Source organism: Erigeron canadensis, chromosome 5 (genome assembly GCF_010389155.1).
Source record: "Erigeron canadensis isolate Cc75 chromosome 5, C_canadensis_v1, whole genome shotgun sequence".
In the NCBI taxonomy this organism is placed as follows: domain Eukaryota; kingdom Viridiplantae; phylum Streptophyta; class Magnoliopsida; order Asterales; family Asteraceae; genus Erigeron; species Erigeron canadensis.
In genome coordinates this window covers 4,167,175-4,188,335 of record NC_057765.1, presented here as the reverse complement: position 1 = coordinate 4,188,335, position 21,161 = coordinate 4,167,175, and the positions used below count along the sequence as shown (strand labels likewise).

At 31.6% G+C, this 21,161-nt stretch overlaps 1 long non-coding RNA gene across 1 annotated transcript; it reads left to right on the top strand.

Moving 5' to 3' along the window:
- The first annotated feature begins 9,145 nt into the window (after positions 1-9,145).
- On the top strand, positions 9,146-15,514 carry LOC122599114. Its single transcript, XR_006323868.1, has 4 exons — positions 9,146-10,996; positions 11,074-11,218; positions 14,153-14,607; positions 15,375-15,514. It is a non-coding gene; the product is annotated as an uncharacterized LOC122599114 (long non-coding RNA).
- Positions 15,515-21,161: the final 5,647 nt, after the last annotated feature.

The following is a 21,161-nucleotide window of genomic DNA, read 5'->3' as shown; positions in this document are numbered from 1 at the left end:
TATTTTAAAATTGTTCTTATTTGATTGTCCCCCTATATATGTGTGTGTGTGTGTGAGAAAAGTGAGTGTGTAATTGTCATGTACCTAAGTTAGGCATAGAACCACTCACATACTAATTTTTTAATATTTTCAATAAATGATGGCCCCGCCATGTATTTTATGGATTAAAAAAACAAGATGTGAGGAGTTCTATACCTAAGTTAGGTACATAACAACCACATACTCCCAACCCTATATATATATATTATAGATATAGGGTGTTACAACATTATTATTAATATTCAATTTTATTTTATTATGGTTTAAAATATAACTTACTATTTTTATTAATAGAAAATTGATCTATATATTTTATATGAAACATATTTTAAATATTTCAAATTAAAATATGCTTTGTTTTTTTCATATGATATTAACTATTATTCTATTGGATAAGATATAAGATAGATAGTATTATTTTATTATTAGGATATATATTAGCTATTAATCTATTGAATATATTTTATTAGAATTATTGGGTAAAAAGTGTAAATTTGTGATGGAAAATCAAAAAGTGTAAATTAAATATAAAGCGGGATTTTTTTGTATAGTTATAAAAAGTATAAGTATTAATATTGTCATTTAAGAAAGATGAAATAATTAAATTTGATTTATGGTTCTAAGGGGGTGTTTGTTATTGTGATTACAAAAAAGATTTTACGTTTTCAAAATAGATTATGCGTTTTCAAAACTGCGTTTTGAAAAAGCAAGTAGGTACATGCTTCTTCAAAACTGTGTTTTCATAGCAGATACTCACTTTTTCACACAAACACTTTTTTAGATTATTTGCGTTTTACGAACGTAATAATCAGATAATTACTTCAAAACGCATTCCCAAACACCCTTTAAATCAAAGATGAAATCCATCCAAGAATTCTTTTTTGTTTAAGAATGAATTTAGCACTTTATTATATATATATTGCTAGATATATATATATATTCCTTTGTTGCAGCTCATAGTTTATATCCAATAGAATACTAGCAAAACTTCATCATTATATGGTGTATCGAAACAAATATAAATAAATAAATATATTTTGTTTTGGCTTTTTTTTTAATCAGAAAAATTAAAAAATAAAGCAAGAAATAAAGGGTCAAAATTGAAAAGTCTAAGTGGAAGGGCTTGGTTGAGTTATAAAGACAACAATTTGGGGATCTCTCCTGTTTTATTATTATTACGACGACTCAGTAAAAAAGAATGAGGCAGAGAGAGGAACCAAAAAAAGGGTTTCTGAGGGTGGTTGCCGCCTCTCTCGTTGCCAATGATTTCTATCAAAAATCCAACAACCCTCACTTATACACGTATATGTATATATGTATATATGCTCTATCTATCTATCTATCTATCTATCGATAAACTGATACAGGATTGAAGCAGAGGAAGTTGTTACTTGTACTTGTTTCTTTCCCTTCTTTTTTTTTTTTTTTTAACGGTGAATTTCGTTGTATGCCTGGGATCGAACCCAGGATCTACAGAGTGTGAAAAGCATAACCAAAACCCTAAACTCAGAGAGGCTGTGATGATTGAATTAATATGTATATATCTGAGTCGATATCGGAACAAAGTTTGAGATTATTCGTATCTTGGCGGGGCATATAATAATAATATAATCAGAAGATGGCTATTTACTTCCTTTTTTTAGCAACTTCTAATTATTATTATTATTGCAGCCATGGCGTTTTAATCCGCCTTGTTCCGATTGTAAAACAGATCTGAGCCCTCATTTTCCCTTTATATATCTATATATATATATATTATATGTGTGTGTGTATATTCAAGTGGTGAACATGTTGTTTAGGTAAAAACTAAAAAGAGGTTGTGTTTTTTAAAGGGATTTATATTTTGTGTGTTTTACACTATGTTCTTGAGTTTATTTTGTGAAGGAAAGGAAAAGAACTTAAAGGATGTTATAAGTTTAGAAAGGAAAAGAACTTAAAGGATGTTATAAGTTTTTGGGTTCTTGAGTTTTTTTAAAAGAAATAATTGATTTGAAACTTAAGTGTGTTGATAGTTTTTTAAAGTATTTTAGAAAATTTGTTTTCCTGATAGCTAAAGCAGCCTAATTTGATTTTTAAGTGTTTGATAAGTTGTGGGTTATATATATAATTGTTTGAGATTGTATATTGAGGACTGGATTGACATTATTTCACATTTGATAAATACATTAGTTATTCCTAGTGATTCATGATCTGATTTTGCAAACAAATGTATGAGATTATATAGAGTATATACGGGACTGGATCGATTGGGTTCCGTTTTTGATTGTGTAGAAAACAGTAGAAATCTGGTAGATTTTGGATATGACCTCCCCTGGTAATGATTATTAATATATGGGGTTTGTTAAATACAGCCCTTGTTTAAGGTGCATAAATTGTTTGTACATTTACCATGAAAATCAGGGGTGGACTTTTAATATGGAAGATACAAGTTTTTTAATGCACGTTAAATACAACTCTTAGGACTGTATTTAACATTTCCCTTAATCTATTGGGCTACAGTTGCCAAGTCACAGGTGCTATGTCTATGGCTACCTTGTTGGGAGGATTATTAACTTATTTGGCTACATTATTAGTCCACCTTTTGATACAGTTTGTAAGCCTCCAGTGCATACAGAATATAGAACTATAAGAATGAATGATAAATTAGATGTTTATTAAGTTTGTGATTTTTCATAGGCCATGATATTGATAGGTCAGGTTGTAGTTCCAAATGAGTCTTGTTGAATGATGGTGACAATGAGTTCTGTTTGTGGCCATTGATGGAGTTAGTAATCGCTAAACTGCACTTCACTTATTTGGCTAAGGTATTTAGTTGGTTTCGAGGCGGACACGCTTTGTTGCTTAGTTATTCAAGATATTTCCGAAGCTTGGCAAATGGGGGATTTTTACGCGGAGTTTTCGCTGAGGATCTATGTTTGGATCAAGAAAACATTAATTTTTATTGGCATACATTAGTCTTTCACGAGAATGTCAGTTTGCAAGTTCCGTTCCTACTCCCAAGTGATGAATGCCATCAAGAATATATAGAAATGTATGATGGAGGATTGGCAAAAACAATATTTGTTAAATATCTAAAAACATGAGTTGAAAGCATCGGCTTGAACTTGTATATATTTGACATATTGAGACGTCGAGTCATGACTTCTTGTAACTGGAAATATGCTTCATACAAGATGTGAAATCATATTGTTTAATATTTAACTTTTACGGTTATATTTTGCCTTCTAATTGATACGAGTATATTAAGATTCTTTTCAAATGATTCTATTGCAAGTTATATTTATGGCTTATAAGCTCTAACTTTTTTAGAGAAAATTACTTAAATGGTCAAAAATTAAGGTGTATATCTAGATTTAGACACTCTATTATTTTTTTTTTCTTATTTGGTCAAGTATTTCTTGTCACCTAACTTATTTTGTAAGAAATAAAATTATCAGTTAAAATCTTGTCATATGTCACATGTGGGTCCAAAAGTTAGACTACTATCCAATTAAATCATGTCATTTGTTATTGTTTTAAATTTGTAACAGCTTATAAATTTGTCAAACGTTGCCAACATATATATGTTTGGTTAGTTTTTAACATTCTTAGATATATCATAATATTTCGAATCCACTTTATTCTAGTTTAAAAAGCATTGTGTTTCACATATGCATTTATGTCGTATCATGCACCTTTGATGTTTTAGAAGGAAATCACATTACGAGTCGTGATAGTGTTGTACTTATATGGTTCACAGTCAACCTCCCGTTCATACACCAATTTTAAATGTGTTTGAGTTCCTAAAACCTGACTAAAATATGCTATTGGCCTACTCTCTTGCATCAACACTGTTCTAACTCTGTGACCTGACGCATCCGTTTCCACCACAATTTTTTTAGTAAAATCCGGTAAAGCTAAAACCGGGACACTTGTCATGACCTTTTTCAACTCTTCAAAAGCTTTTTTTGCTTCATCAGACCATCCAAACCAATCTTTTTTTAAGTAAATCCGTTAACGGTCGTGTAATCTTATCATACCCCTGTACAAACTTTCTGTAATAATTCATCTCCTTCATCTTCATATATATATATATATATATATATATATATATATATAAGGGGAAAGTGACTATGTGGTTGTCCCCCATCTAATCTTAGATGGGGAACACCTCACATTTACATTGTACGTATCTCTTAAATTCCAACGAGGAAACCATATTTTGGTGTATTTATCAACCTTTAACTATTAAATAACACATGATATATAGACATATGAATACAAAATCCTTGTTTAAAAACTTCAAAAAATTTAACATTTAAATATTAATCAAAGCAGGATATACAAAACATATGAATACATTATCCTTGTCTAAAAAGTAAAAAAAAAATTGGCATTTAATTATTTACTAGCTAAGTAACCCGGGTTCAACCCGGGCTTAAAAACTAAAAAAATGTAAAAAAATATATGTAATTTTTGTTATCAATATATTATAACTTGATATGAAAATAGTGAATCGACTAACACAATGATACGTAACATAAGAGTACATGTTGCGTTAACAAAATATAAGAAGACATTTCATAATACATTATAGAAAAAATTAAAATTTATTTGTTTCAAATAAAATATTAAAAATTTTAAATAAGCATTAAGTGAGGGGTTTTTTTTTTGTTAAATATGACATCATAAATAAAAGAAAAAACTTTTTAAAAAATGTGTGATCTTGACACATCATAATTTTTCTAAAAGTACTTATAAAAAACAATCCTTCTTTATATAATAATAAAATAATATAAAGATAAAGATTTTACTTGCTAAAATAATTATCAAAGTTCATATTAAAAAGTGTGAACTTAGATTTGACTTGCTAAAATAATTATCAAAGTTCATATTAAAAAGTGTGAATTTTTAGTTCTACACACTTTTTTGTGTGGAGAAATTTATACACACTTTTATTTCTATATATTTTTACACACAAAAAAACGTGACAAAATTTTTAATTTGTTCACACTCATTAAAAGTGTGAACAAATGCAGTATTGTTTGTAGTGCCTATTGCATTAACAAGACATAAAAAGACATCTCATGATATTATATTAAAAAGAATTTACTTTGTTTTCTAATAAAAGAAAAAATTGGTAGACATCATAATAAAATAAAATATTTTAAAAATATTTAATGGGCTATTTACTTTTTTGTGTGAAAAAAATTTATATACACTTTTATTTCTATATATTTTTACACACAAAAAAACGTGACAAAATTTTTAATTTGTTCACACTCATTAAAAGTGTGAACAAATGCAGTATTGTTTGTAGTGCATATTGCATTAACAAAACATAAAAAGACATTTCATGATACTATATTAAAAAGAATTTACTTTGTTTTTAATAAAAGAATAAATTTGTAGACATCATAAATAAAATAAAACATTTTGAAGATATTTTATAGGCTATTTATCTTTAAAAAGATTATTAACTAAATATGACATCATAAATAGAATAAAAATATTTTGAAAAAATTTGTTGACATGACACATTATATTTGTTTTTAAAAATAGTTTAAAAAACAATTCTTCTTTATTATATATAAAGATTATCTAAACCGATAACATTTTAACTCGATTCTTGTAGATATTGAGCTAATAATAAAACTTGCAAATAACTGAAAAGTGTAGACTGAACTTGACTATTGAGAAATACTTCAAGGACATACATTGTAAATTTCTCCACATTCTTTTCACTTCAATTTCACATCCTCCCCAACTTTAAAATTAGGGTTTGTTTGTTTGTTTGTTTTCTAAGCTTCAAAAATGTAACAAGAACAAAAAAAATTCCACTCAGATTGAGAAATGAGGCCTTCAACGGAGATGGTTTTCAGGGGTGGTTGCCCTCCAGCAGCAAGTTTTGATTTTGACCCAACAGTCAAACATTCTTGTTTTTTATGGCCGATGATTTCCTAAAAAAATTCCAACAACCCCTAATTCTGTATGTATATATATATATAGGTTTTGGTTCAGATAAAACAAGTATATCATGAAAATCTTTATGCATTAGCGTGTATCTTTTTCTCTCTCACACACACAAACACACACACTGAAGGAGGATGGGGGAAATGATAAATGAAGTACGAGGTATCTAAGAGCCATCCATATATTCACTGTTCTTATATATATATATATGTATGTATAAACAGAGGGAGGCTGTGATGATGAATTTGAAAGGGCGTATATCTGAGTGGATTGGAACAAAGTTTGAGATTATCCGTATCTTGGCTGGGCAATACGATTCGGATGGTAATGCGATAGAGAAGTATTGAATACTCTTCTTTCGCATTGCAACCAATTTGCAGCCATGGCGGATTTATCCTCTTTTGTTCCAGCTTTTACCCATCAATCTGAGCCTCGTACCTTTTTTTTGTTTTCATTTATTTTGATTTTCAAGATTTTTAAATAGAATTTAACTATGATTTATTTGTGTTGCATATTGGGATATTGTAAATGGGTAAATACAGGGTTTCGTATGACGAGTATTTGATTGAAAGTATTTTTGTATGACTGAATGTATAAAATATTACTTCAACACAATTTAGTGGTATATTCATGTTGTATTAGTATCCCCTCTGTATATGACAATTTTGGACCCATTTATCTAGGAATTAATGGATTTGGGTTATGACTTATGATTTAGTAATTGCTGTTGAAAATACGAATGTGACACTTGGTGATACATGGATTGTGCTATTATATTCATCCGTTCTTTTGGAAACACCATTTAGGTAACTTACATCATTTCGTTAGAGCTGTTGCAGCGCTACACCTGGACTAGTTACGTGTATTTGCAGTAACTACAAATGTGGGTGCAATGTTACGAGTTGTTCAGTAAAGTTATATGCTCAGCTATGTTCTTAAAATTTCATGCTCTTTAATTAGAGATGTCATTCGATATACTATCCGAGGGCGGAGCCCGTACGGCTAAGGCATTTGGCTTTCACACTCTATGACTTATCACCTCCTAGGACCTATCACCCCCACCATCTCACCGCCGCAACGTGCGGGTACTTTCTCTCGTATTATATATAAACAAGGGAGGGAGGCTGTGATGATGAATTTGAATGGGCGTATATTTGAGTGGACGGAACAAAGTTTGAGATTATCCGTATCTTGGCGGGGCAATACAATTCGGATGGTAATGTGATAGAAAAGTATGAATACTCTTCATTCGGATTGCAACCGATTTGCAGCCATGGCGGATTGATCCTTTTTTGTTCCAGTTTTTACCCATCAATCTGAGCCTCATACCCTTTTTTTTGTTTTTCATTTATCATGATTTTGAAATTTTTTTTTTTTTTTTTTTTTGATCAGCAAAAATTTTCAAGATTTTTAAACAGAATTTTACTATGATTTATCTGTGTTGCCATATCTTAATTGGGTAAATACAGGTTCTCGTGTTAAGTTACTTGGGAAGGTTGAGTATTTGATTCAAAGTTTTTTTCCAAGACTGAATTTATAACATCACTTCTATGTATGGCAATTTTGGACCCGTTTATCTAGGAATTAATGGATCTGGGTTATGACTTATGATTTAGTAATTGCTGCTGAAAATACGACTGTGACACTTGGTGGTACATGGATTGTGCTATTATTTTCATCCACTCTTTTGTAAACACCATTTTGGTAACTTACATCATTTCCTTAGAGCTGTTGTAGTTGCAGCGCTACACCTGGACTAGTTGCATGTAGCTGCAGTAACTACAAATGTGGGTGCAATGTTACGAGTTGTTCTGTAAAGTTATATGCTCAGTTATGTCATAGATGAGGTTATACTGAATGTTACAAATTGTTTTGTAAAGTTATATGCTCAGTTATGTTCTTACAATTTCATGCTCTTTAATTAGAGATGTCATTCGATATACTTTTGACGAATTTTTAAATCCGAGGGCGGAGCCCGTATGGCTAAGGCATTTGGCTATCACACTCTATGACTTATCACCTCCTATGACCTATCACCCCCACCATCTCACCGCCGCAACGCAGGTACTTTCTCTCGTATAGATAAACAAGGGAGGTAGGCTGTGATGATGAATTTAAATGGGCATATGTCTGAGTGGATGGAACAAAGTTTGAGATTATCCGTATCTTGGCGGGGCAATACAATTCGGATGGTAATGTGATAGAAAAGTATGAAAACTCTTTTTTAGGATTGCAACCGATTTGCAGCCATGGCGGATTGATCCTTTTTTGTTCCAGCTTTTACCCATCAATATGAGCCTCATACCTTTTTTTGTTTTTCATTTATCTTGATTTTCAAGATTTTTAATTTATTTGTGTTGCCATATCGTAAATGGGTAAATACAGGTTTTCGTCTTAAGTTACCTGGGAAGGATGAGTATTTGATTGAAAGCTTTTTTTTGCAAGACTGAATATATAACATCACTTCTATGTATGGCAATTTTGGACCCGTTTATCTAGGAATTAATGGATCTGGGTTATGACTTATGATTTAGTAATTGCTGCTGAAAATACGACCGTGACACTTGGTGGTACATGGATTGTGCTATTATTTTCATCCGCTCTTTTGTAAACACCATTCAGGTGACTTACAACATTTCATTAGAGCTGTTGTAGTTGCAGTGCTACACCTGGACTAGGTGCGTGTAGTGCAACAACTACAAATGTAGGTATGATGAGCCGATGATAAGAGTTGTTCTGTGAAGTTTATGCCCAGTTATGTCATAGATGAGGTTATACGCTTTTTCTGAATGATACATTACTACTACTTGAGTTACTTTGAGCACTGTTGATGTCCTTCGTTTCAAGTGAAGTTCACACTTTGACATCTTAGATGACCCATGTATAATCTCACCAACAACCTCATAACTTCAAGTATTAGAGCACTCAACATTTCTCTTTGATTTCATATTAAGTTCAATATCTTATTAGTTTTTAGGTTTAAATCAACTTTTTAGTATTTCACATTGTTTTGTGCATTGATTTGGGTTCTAGCACGGTGTAGAAAACATAAGAAGTATGTGAGATTTTCGTTGTCCTCCCCTGGTAATGATTTTTAATCTATTTGGCTACATTTGCCAAGCCACAGGTGTTATGGCTATGCGTTTGTTGTGATGATTATTTTGTTAATCTTCCTGTGGTGCATACGAAATAGAGAACTAAGAATGAATGTTGATTTATATGTTTAATTAGTTTGCAGATTTTTATAGGCCATAATAGGTCTGGTTGTAGTTCCAAATGAATTTGGTTGTCGACTCTGCATGAGGTCTTTTTGCAGCCATGGCGGATGTATCCTCTTTTGTTCCAGATTTTACCCATCAATCTGAGCCTCATACCTTTTATGTTTTTCATTTATTTTGATTTTCAAAATTTTAAACAAAATTTTACTTTGATTTATATGTGTTGCCATATCGGGATATTGTGAAGGGTAATTAGAGGTTTCCTGTCCAAGTTACTTGGAAAGTATGAGTATTTGATTGGAAGTTTTTTTTGCAAGACTAATAACATATTTCTGTAGCACAATGTATATTCAGGTAGTATAAGTATCACCTCTATGCATGGCAATTCTGGACCCGATTATATACGAATTAATGTATTAGGGTTATGACTTATGATTTAGTAATTGCTGCTGAAAATAAGACTGACACTTGGTGATGCATCAATTGTGCTATTATGTTCACCCGTTCTTTTGTAGACACCATTCAGGTAACTTACCTCATGTCATTAGAGCTGTTGTAGTTGGAGCGCTACACCTTGACTAGTTGTGTGTATCTCCAGTAACCACAAATGTAGGTGCAATGTTACATTTTTAATTATTTCAAGCACTATTGATGTCCTTCGTTTCAGGTGAAGTTCACACTTTGACATTTTAGATGACCCATGTACAATCTCACCAACAATCTCATGACTTCAATTATTAGAGAAACTTAAAATTTCTCTTTGATCTCATATTAAGTTCAATATCTTATTAGGTTCAACTCAACTTTTCAGTATTTAACATTGTTTAGAGCATTGATTTAGGCTTCTGGCTCAGTGTAGAAAACATAAGAAGTATGTGAGATTTTTGATATGTCCTACCCTAGTAATGATTGTAAATCTCTTTTGCCACATTTGCCAAGCCACAGGTGTTATGGCTATGCCTTTTTTGTGATGATTATTTTGTTAAATCTAACTCCAGTGCATACAAAATAGAGAACTAAGAATGAATGTTAATTTATATGTTTATTCAGTTTGCGATTTTTCATAGGCCATGATTAGTCAGGTTGTAGCTCCAAATTGATCTTGTTGGCTCTAGATCTTTTGTACCTTATATTTGTAGTTCCGTGGTGATCTGAATATTTTTGTTATTTTATTTTAAAGGTGTTTTTCATGCATAGAATTTCTATTATTTTTTAAATTCCTCGAGATTTTGTGCAACCAAAGAGCCCAAACATGTCGATTTGTAAAATGTTTGAGAAAAATCAAATGTTTGAGAAAAACTTGATGCTATGGGAGCTTTCGTTGTAGCTGCAGTGGAGTGAGATTCTTCATGGTCTAATCCGTTTTCCTTTAAACTTTCCTATGTTTGATTATGCGATATTAATAAGTTTGATGTAATTGATAATATTTACCAATTGAATAATCTTTGATTTCATATTGGTTCAGTATCTTTCTAAGTTCATCTCAACCCAATGTTAGAGATGTCTTTGAAATTCTTTATATGATTGACGGTAATTTCTGCAATATAAAATATGGAGTCGCATCTTATCCGAAAAGGCTACAGCTATTGTCAAAACCTTATCTTTTTTTGTAGTCGATTCTGGCTATATGTTAGTTAACCTTTTTGCTGACTTTGCAATATTATAAAGTGCGTGAACGTGTACTACTAACCATACAGTTTGGTGCAAGTAATAGTAATGTTGTGAAGATGTAGTATTAAGTTGGACATGGGAGTTGGTATAAGGGCCTACTAAAAGATAATTGTGAGGTATTCGTGACTTTTGACAACCTTATAAATTATGCCTTATTGTCTGAAATTTCAATGCTTATCTGTAAGATTTGCAGGCTACATGACCTTCATCTCCTACCGGATTTAGCTATTTTGAAATTTCACAAGAGAGCATGGCACATATTAGTTGTTGGCTTGTACTTGACACCGCCGAAGATCTTCTAGTGTCTGCTGCATCTATAGCATGCAGCTGTAGTACGGGTAAGTACAATCGCAGGTGCCAATTTTCCAGTAAAGTTTCAGAGTTTGATCATGTTAGAATTTTTCATTATATCTACACAATTATGGGATAAATAAGCTGTATTTTTTTTGGAGGGCCTGTTGTTGAATACTTTGGCAGGATGCATATTTGTTAACGATTGCATTGTGCAGCCGTATGAATTATTCTGTTTTCTATCTCGTGTTCCTACAACTTTTCAACACCTAAGTGTCCATAATCTGGATTTATGTCTGTGTTTTAAAAACCTGAAAACTTGGAATGTCCCTATTTACAAGCCAGGTTTCTAAAACCTTAATTAGTTTAAAACCATGGTTTTTATGTGGATGTAACTAATTTTAAATGAGGAATTGATTAAGCTTAAGTGACCTGTGTATTCTAAGCCAACAATTTAGTCATTATTGATTCGAGTCTATATGCATTATATGGTCTCGTAAATTTAAATAAGGAAACCATCATTTGTTGTAACTCATACATTACATTACATAATGTTAATGTATATCTATTAATTAAAGCATGATGTACAAACATGATAATACATATATCTTTGGTATAAAACTAAATCAGTTTGACTTTTTATCATCTCCCAATAATTCTAACCTTTTACTACTAGACTTCTGCCCTCGCAATGCGGCGGCGGTAGGCGGTAAGAGTAGTGATGGTGGAGGTGGTGGTGACGTAGTGGGGTGGCAGTGTGGACGGCAGTGGGGACGGCGGTGGGGGTGGAGATGGTGTAGAATGTAAAAATAATTGATGTTAAAGGTGGTAGTGTATTTATTTTAAGTCTTAAGGGATCTATATTGTAAACTATTTCATCAAGGGTATTATAAGTATATTAGATGGAGATGTTTACATTAGTGAATAAAAGAGGGGTATTTTTGGTTTTTCAAAGGTAGAAAGTTTAAAAGAAAAAATGGGTGATTTGTTTCATTATGTAGAGTTGTAAATGTTGAGCTAATAATAAATCTTGCTATAACTGAAAAGTTTAGACTGAACTTGACTATTGAGATATACTTAAAGGACATACATTGTAATTCTCTCCCCAATTCTGTTCACTTCAATTTAACACCCTCCCCAACTTTAAAAATTAGGGTTTCTTTTCTTGTTTTCTAAGCTTCAAAATGTAACAAAAAAATTCTACCCAGATTGAAAAAGTGAGGCCTTCAAAGGAGATGGTTACTAGGGGTAGTTGCCCTCCAGCAGCAAGTTTAGATTTTGACTAAAGAGTCAAACATTCTTGTTTTTATGGCCGATGATTTTCTTGAATGATTTTCTTGTAAAGCCATCAGAATTCCTAATCACTGGTCCAATTTGATGAAAGTTTTTTGAAAGACATCAATGTATCAAATATCACTAAAACTCAATTTAGTGGTATACTCATGGGGTATAGTATCACCTCTATGTATAACAATTATGACCCCGTTCATCTATGAATTAGTGGATTTAGGTTATGACTTTTGATCTAGTAATTGCTGCTGCAAATATGCCCGTGACACTTAGTGATGGATCACTGCATTGTGCTATTGTATTTATTTCTTGTTTATTACTCACCAAATTTTGGTGTTCACTTGTAAATTCTGGCAACTTATCTCATGCCATTAGAGCGCTTGTTGTAGTTGTAGCGCTACACCTGGTCTTGTTGCCTGCATTCGTGGTAATTACAAATGTAGGTGCATTGTTACGAGCTGTTTTGTAAAAGTTATGCTCAGTTATGCCATAGATGAGATTATATGTTTTTTTCTGAACGATTTGTTACTACTACTTGAATTACTTTAGGCACTATTGATGTCCTTCGTTGGCGAGTCTCACACTTTGATACTTTAGATAACCCATGTACAATCTCACTAACAAGCTCTTAACTGCAAGTATTAGTGAAAATCAAAATTCTCTTTGATCTCATATTAAGTTCAATATCTTATTAATTTCTTTGTATTAGAATGCCATCGTTTATATAAAAGAACGTATGCCTGCATATATGTGTATATGTATGTATAATTTTAGGGTTGTAGGTAGTGGAAGTAGATAATAATGAAAAATGATCATTAGTGGTTCTTATTAGGTAGGAAAAGACATAAATACCCTCACGTGGATTTCACGTGTGGGAGTTAACGGATGCGAGAAAAGTCTGTTTAAAAAGTCTGTTTAAATAAAGGACTGGACTTGAACCTTATCCTCCCAGAAAGGACTGTCCATTTCATTTCAGATAGATAAGGATGAACCTGACTTTTAGGGTAAACCACATGGACGATTTCGGCTGTTAACTCTACCATGTAAATATCTCCCCTGAGTTTCAATCCCTCCCTAACCTTCAAATTAGGGTTTACTTGTTTGTTTGTAAGCTTCAAAATGTAACAAAATATTCCACTCAGATTGAGAATTGAGGCCTTGAAAGGAGATGGTTTGTAGGGGTGGTTGCCCTCCAGCAGCAAGTTTAGATTTTGACTAAAGAGTCAAACATTCTTGTTTTTATGGCCGATGATTTTCTAAAAAATTCCCACAACCCCTAATTATGTTTTCTCAACACTAATCATCATCATCTTATTATATATCTACCAATATATTTATAATACCTTATCAAAATTCACCCCTTGTGAGATAGGTAATAGGTTGTGATTATGATTCTGAATGGGCGTATGTTTGAGTAGGAATGGAACAAAGTTTGTGATTATCTGTATATTGGCAGGGCAATCTCCTACGGATGGTAATGTGATTAAAAGTATGAATACTCTTATTTCGCATTGCAACTGATATGATAGATAAATTTGCAGCCATGGCGGACTTATCCTCTTTTGTTCCTTATTTTACCCATCAATCTGAGCCTCATACCTTTCTGTCTTCATTTGCTTTGATTTTCTAACAAATTTTCACTATGATTTTTTATGATTTATTCTTGTTGCATATTGGGATATTGTAAACAGGTAAACAGAAAAGATTTTTTATAAAACAGAATCGCTCACGCAGGTTGCGTATTTGACTCACAGTGATCGAAATGCCATATCTCTTGTAAAGCCATCGGAAGGCCTGGTCCAAGTTGATGAAAGGTCTTTGAAAGACTTGTATAAAATATCAAAAAAACACAATTTAGTGGTATATTCAGGGGGAAAGACTTGCTAATTGGTTTTGATATTCTATATCGTTTGAGAGATCTACGGTATGGAACAGAAGGTCTTAGATACAAGAAGTTTACAAATCCTTGGAGCAATGTGCCAAAACTTTTCAAAGTTTGATCTCAAAGTGGGTTTTTGTCAATTAGGCATTATGCCTAGTGACAGACCAAAGACAACATTCTGCATCCCCAACCACCACTACCAATGGAAAGTAATGCCATTTGGATTGAAATAATGAAGCTTGTACCAAATCGCGACTTACCACGGTATAAGTATCACCTTTTTGTATAGGAATCATGAGCCGTTCATCTACGAATTAATGGATTTAGGTTATGATTTATGGTTTACTAATTGCTGCTGCAAATACGCCTGTGACAGTTACTGATGGATCACTGTGTGATTGTGCTATTGTACTTAATTCTTCTTCATGAATCACCTAAATCTGGTGTTCACTTTTAAATTCTGGTAACTTATCTCATGCCAATATGCAATAGAGATCTTCTTGTAGTTGTAGCACAACACCCGCAGTAACTACAAGTGTAGGTGCATTGTTACGAGCCGTTCCATAAAATTGTATGCTTAATTATGTCACATATGAGGGTTATATGCTTTTTTAAATGATTTATTACTACTACTTGAATTACTTTAGGCACTAACGATGTCCTTCGTTTCACTCTTTGATATTTTAGATGACCCATGTACAATCTCACTAACAATATCTTAACTGCAAGTTTTAGTGAAACTCAACATTTCTCTTTGATCTCATTTCAATATCTTATTAGGTTCTTTGTATTAGAATGCCAGCGTTTTGAACTTGATTTAGTAAACAGTTTTAAATATAAATAAAAGGAATGTTATGTCTGCATATAGCATACTTCATAGGAACTATATGTGCATATTATATGTGAAAAATTAAGAATTTCTAATGAAGATTTCAGTTTCTTTCTTTAAATTGATACCTTCACAATGTAGATAGTTTAGTTACAATGCTAGCAGTTAATACTGTAATTTTCATGTTTTCCTCTTGAAACAGTACGGCGAGCAGATCAGATGGATAACCTTTTTCCTTCAGTGGAGGACTTGACGTGTCTAAACTTATCTAGGCTGGTTTTACCTCATAGTCAATTCAGAATATGTGTTAACCAACTTTGGTGCTAAAGTCGCAGCACATATGTAATTAAGTGAATCCTTAACTTTATACCAATATACCATAGCTTTATTAGCGATATACAAACTACTAATCGCATTGTCTCATGTGAATGGCTGTAATGAGAAGATTGAATACCAAGTTGGAAGCTGGACAAGAGAACCTGGAGCCTATAAAAAGGATGTTGTACGGTAATTTAAAGATCTTTTTATAGACGCATAATGTTTGTAGTCTCTGTGTTTGTTGTAATGTAACAAACAAAGAAAAATTTTGCGAGTTTAAATCTAAGTTTTAGTTAAGAATACCCGTGACTGTTTCTAGTTGGTTACAAAGATTCCGCATCCATCAAGAAAGTGAGAAAAAATGTACACCACAATGTCTGTAACACCAAAAAGAATAAATTGGTAGTGCATAAATAAGTTACATAAATATAGATTATATGTGCCGATCCAATCCTACAAAATAGCCCAATTTGGCGAGTCATCATTACTATTTTCTCTAATGTATAGTCTTAAACATATAGATTATATGTTGATTTCATGCTATCATCCTATTATGTGCATTTATATTTTTATAGTTCTCTGCATAATTGTAGATTAATTCAAAATTAGAAAAAGGATAATAATCTGAATTCGAAATCATAGATCAACACTACATGTTTTGGGCCACATATTGCAGAATACTTTTCTTATCTCTAGATTTTGAATGGACAGAGATACGGAAATATGTTAATATGTTATGCTATATGTATGCTTTTTATTTTTTTTATCTCACTATACGATGTTCTCTCTGAAGGGTTAAATTGTCGAACACTTAGACCTAATAGATGATGAATTGCACTACTGATAGTAACTTTATTGTACATCCAGAAAGGCTACTAACAAAGGCCCTAGTATATTGACTATTGAGGGTAGAATAATGCTAGCAGGGGTTGAATCAAAATATGTCTGTCAAATCCTTCACCCCTTGAGGCTTGAATCATCGGTGTATCCATATTTTATTAAATATAGCTGGTTATAAGAAAAAGTAGTGGTGGTGATCTATAACTAGATTTGAATTCATTTAGCTACATTTACGAATACAAAATTGATATATATTACACAGCAATCTTGTCACCTGCTAGCTAGGTTTTACTAAAAACCAGGGGTGTGTGTGTGTATGGATTGTTGATTATTGTTCAGTATTTTTTCACAATCAACCAACCAAGTTTTCTGTATGAACTTCTCATTGTCCTTCAAGATTGTTAGCATCTGTGATTTCGTATCCATCTCATTGCAACTTGTAAAACATACTCTTGTCTTTCATGGAGGAGTTTTCTCAAAATTCCAACTAGAGAGATTGCTCTGTAGCAGCAAGTTTTTTTTGCACTCTAGCGGCAAGGGTTCTAAAAAATTGGGATTTATTCAGATATATGCAGTTGCCTTGCCAAACTAAAACTAATGAAAGCTTTGCTATTCATTGGTTTGTTAGTTTTTAAAAAAAATTATTTTTAGGGTAAATTACATAAATGGAAAATAATCCGTAGTACAAATTTTACTTAAGCTTAGGTACTGCTACTTTAAAAAAAGTTACAAATTAAACCTTTGAATTTGATAAATAAACATAGCCCCCTGAATTTTACATAATCCCTCCTGCTTTACCTAAGATTGGTATTGAATGCTTTACCTAACCTTTCCCCTTACATAAATCATACATGAGGTTTTGTGAAACTACACTGGACATGCCTACAATTTAAAAATTACGCTAAACATACCCATCGTTGTAAAAAACTTACACTGATCATACTTATTGCTGACGGTTGTTTATTTGGCCGTTAAGTCAAGTCGCGTGCCGTGCATGTGAGGTATCAAAACCGCAACTTCGTGTAAACTTTAGGTATCATCCGTGTAATTTACCAAAAAAAATATTAATATATTTATATTTAGGGAAATGATTAATCCTCCTAACCAAATAGTTTAATAATCCTTTTAGTTATTAGATGATGGCACATGGAAAAGGAAAATGATAAATCTTCCTAACCAAATAGCCTAATAATCCTCCTAATCATTAGATGATGATACATGGAAAAATCAGGGGGTAAAATTAGGAAAGAAAATTAGTGGATACCACATGTCACATTCTTAATGTAATAGGATGATTATTTGGCTATTTGGTTAGGAGGATTTATCATTTTATATTTTATTTAAGTAGGTAGATATTTTATATTAAAATTCAGATATATAAACTTATTTTTAAAAAAACCTATTTCAAAATAAAAATTAAAAATTGATGAAAGGATGTCATCAAACGATACATGTTTAGGCTCAAAAATTCCAAGGTCAGACTAACGACTAACCCTAGAATTACAAACCCAAAATGTTACAGATTGCTAATTTGAGATGAAATTATATTCTAAAACCATGACGAGTCTTCGACTTTGCTTTACCTTTCTAATCTGAGGGGATGTTATCAAACTATACGAAAAAATTATATTGTTTTTTTAATTATTTTTTTTGTAATTTTCTAAATAGGTTTCTATTAAAATGAATAAATTATAGTAAAAAAAAATAAAATAATATTAAAATAAAATAAAAGTGAATATTATAGTGGTTTTATGGTTCTGATCCTTGTTTTATTCACTATACACGTATAACAAAATAATAATGATATATATAAGAATTTAACGCATTTTTGTATCAACTATTTTTCTTTATACTCTTTTCATTGAAAAAATAATTATTTTTTCATAATAATGTTCAAAACTCTAAAATTCTTAATAATTTTTTATTAGGGCAAATTACATGTATGATATCTAAAGTTTACACGAAATTACGGTTTTGATACCTCATATGCACGACACGTGACTTGACTTAACGGCCAAATAGACGACTATCAGCGATAGGTATGGTTAGTGTAGGTTTTTGACAATGATGGGTATGTCTTGTAAAATTTTGTAGGTATGACCAGTGTAGTTTCGAACAAACCTTAGGTATTATTTGTGTAATTTACCCTTACTTTTCTAGTTATTATTATTATCCTTGCAGGTAGTGATTCGAGAGAAGTTGAAGTAACTTACCACACCCACGATTATAGTAGCCAAGATCCCTTTCATCATTCATAGGTGTAGGGTAGCCTACTAACTTGGTAAGGTCATACTCTGAAAGCTTCCCCGTGAATTCCTGCAAGTTTTATAAGTTCACAAGTACATTAAACCGGTATAATTTAAAAAACAGAATAGAAGTATGGCAAGGAACCATCTCCTAGGTCTGCTATAAATGTGGAAACGGCTAACAATATACTAGAAATATTAGTTCAAATCCTATATTTGTGTATTCTTAGTTTAATAAGGGTCTGCAGGCAATAACTTGACCCCTTTGAGTATACTTTTGCTACTATCAGTCACTGCCTAAACTCATATGATAGATTGTAAATTGTGTCAAAATATGTTCCATCTATGATAGAGTATCGAGTCATAGAAGGACCGATTCACTTATACTAACTTGGTAAACTAATATATGAATCCTTAGTGAAGTCCTTTATAACATGTGAGTGGAAAATTGGAACTGTACGGTGTTCTGCTTGAAGATGGGCAAGTCATATTTTAAACTAAGACATCTTGGCAATATATTTGACTGTTTTTAGTGAAACGAGCATGGTACCCGCGTAATGCGGCAGCAGTGGTGGAGAAGACGGTCTAGTGGTGGCGGTGTCAAGTGGTGTAAATTGATGTAATTGTGATAGTGAAAAATTTAGAAGATAAGGGCTTAAAGTGTTAATTATTAAAATAAATGTTTAAAATGTAAATTATAATTCATTAAGAACAAAATATAAAAAAGTCAAGGGTAATTCTGGTAATTCAAACTTAGAATTGTCTAAAATAAAAAGAGGTCATTTTCTTTATAAAGGAGTTAGATAAAAAAAAAAAATACATAAATGAGATAAATAGTTATTTTGGTTAATTACCTTGGACTATATCAACCTATTGTCTCGGCTATAATAGTTTAAAAATGATTGATATGCCTAAATAATAGGCTTAAATATATGCCTAAAAAATTTAGAGTTGATATGTTGCATAATTAAAGATGTAGATTAAGATTGAGAATAAGTAGTATCCATATGTCAAATATAGAATGTATTAGACATGTTTTTAAGCCTATATTTAGGCATATATTTCGTTACCCTTGTCTGGTGGGGCATAACCAATTGTTCATACTATTAGTTGCTATGTTTAAGTACACAAAAGCCAATTAGTGGATCGAGCTTGACAAATTTAAAGGGACGAAAGTCACGGATCTAAAAATTACACTGATAGTCATGGACTTAGAAATAACACTAACACAAATTGTTTTTAATAAGATTTTTAATTGTTTGGATATGAGTAGCTGCAAAAAAAAATTATCCAAGAAATCAAAAATCTTATCCTAAAAAGTCAAAATCGTAAACCGGACTTGCAAAATCACAATCATATATGTGATGTTGGCCACTTATGTGATTGTTCAATCTAGTTTGCAATATTGAAGGTATTTCGTGAAAACTCTACATAATTAGGATATTTTGGTATATATAGAATAATTTTTGGGTATTTAGGTTTTTTTCTCCGAGTAATTGCTGGTGTTTGTTGCAAAGGGCGGAGGTACAATCCCGTTCATCGACAATTTTTTTTTCAAAGACATATTATATGAATTTTTTAAAAAATAATATCATTTAATGATCAGAGATTTAAAGTAGTATGTTCTTTCTGTTTTGTATCTTATGCTTGTACTAGTTATTTGTATTTGAATATGATGATTTCTTTTAACTTGTGCTCAATTTTGTATACCCTGTTTTACGCGTTAATTTTTAGGGATGTGGGTCCAAGTGACAATAAATAGACATTATGCATATGAATCTAGCAATATACTTCTTTTGTGATGAGATTTTCCCAAGTTACTCAATTTAATTATTTAAATTATGAAAATTTTGCCCCTTAGTTAAAAATTTAAAAGATGATATATTAATCTTAATCTTCTTTAATTTTAATTTAAGGATCAAGATTGCTTTACCCTTTAAGTTATTTTCAACTTGAGAGGATATTTACCCACTTCTTTTTTTACTTCATTGATAATTGCATCTACTTACCAAAACTATGCTTTTTGAGTAAAACAAAACAAAATTTTTACGGTTTTTGGTATTTTATGGGTAAATGTTTAGGAACCCTTAGTCCCGTAAAAGAATTTTTCCTTTCAAACTAGCAACCCTGCAACGCTGCCTGATGATGAGACCCCCAATCTTAGCTGGTTGAATATGCTTTTACATGGATTTAAACTTGGATGGTGTTCCCACCAACAGTTTTTGGTATTTTATCGTTCTCCTAAATCTAATTTTAAAGATAAATTATAGCCAAATTTCTATTTAAAAGTTTTGTTATGAATATAGTATTTCTAATAATGTAGAGACAAAAGATCAAAATCATAAATTTCATTTATGCTATATCAATATTTGATCTATGTATACTTTTATATGAGTAACTTATTTTGAAAATACTAAATTTTTTGAAAAAGCAAAAATCAATCAGAGTCTCCATTATACATACTAGATAAATGCTTGCATGATGGGGCGGTATAAGTATTAATGTAAAAGTGATTTATGTAAAAATGAGTTATATACTTATTTTAAAGGTTGAGGGATAATTGTAAATAACAGTCCACGATTTGT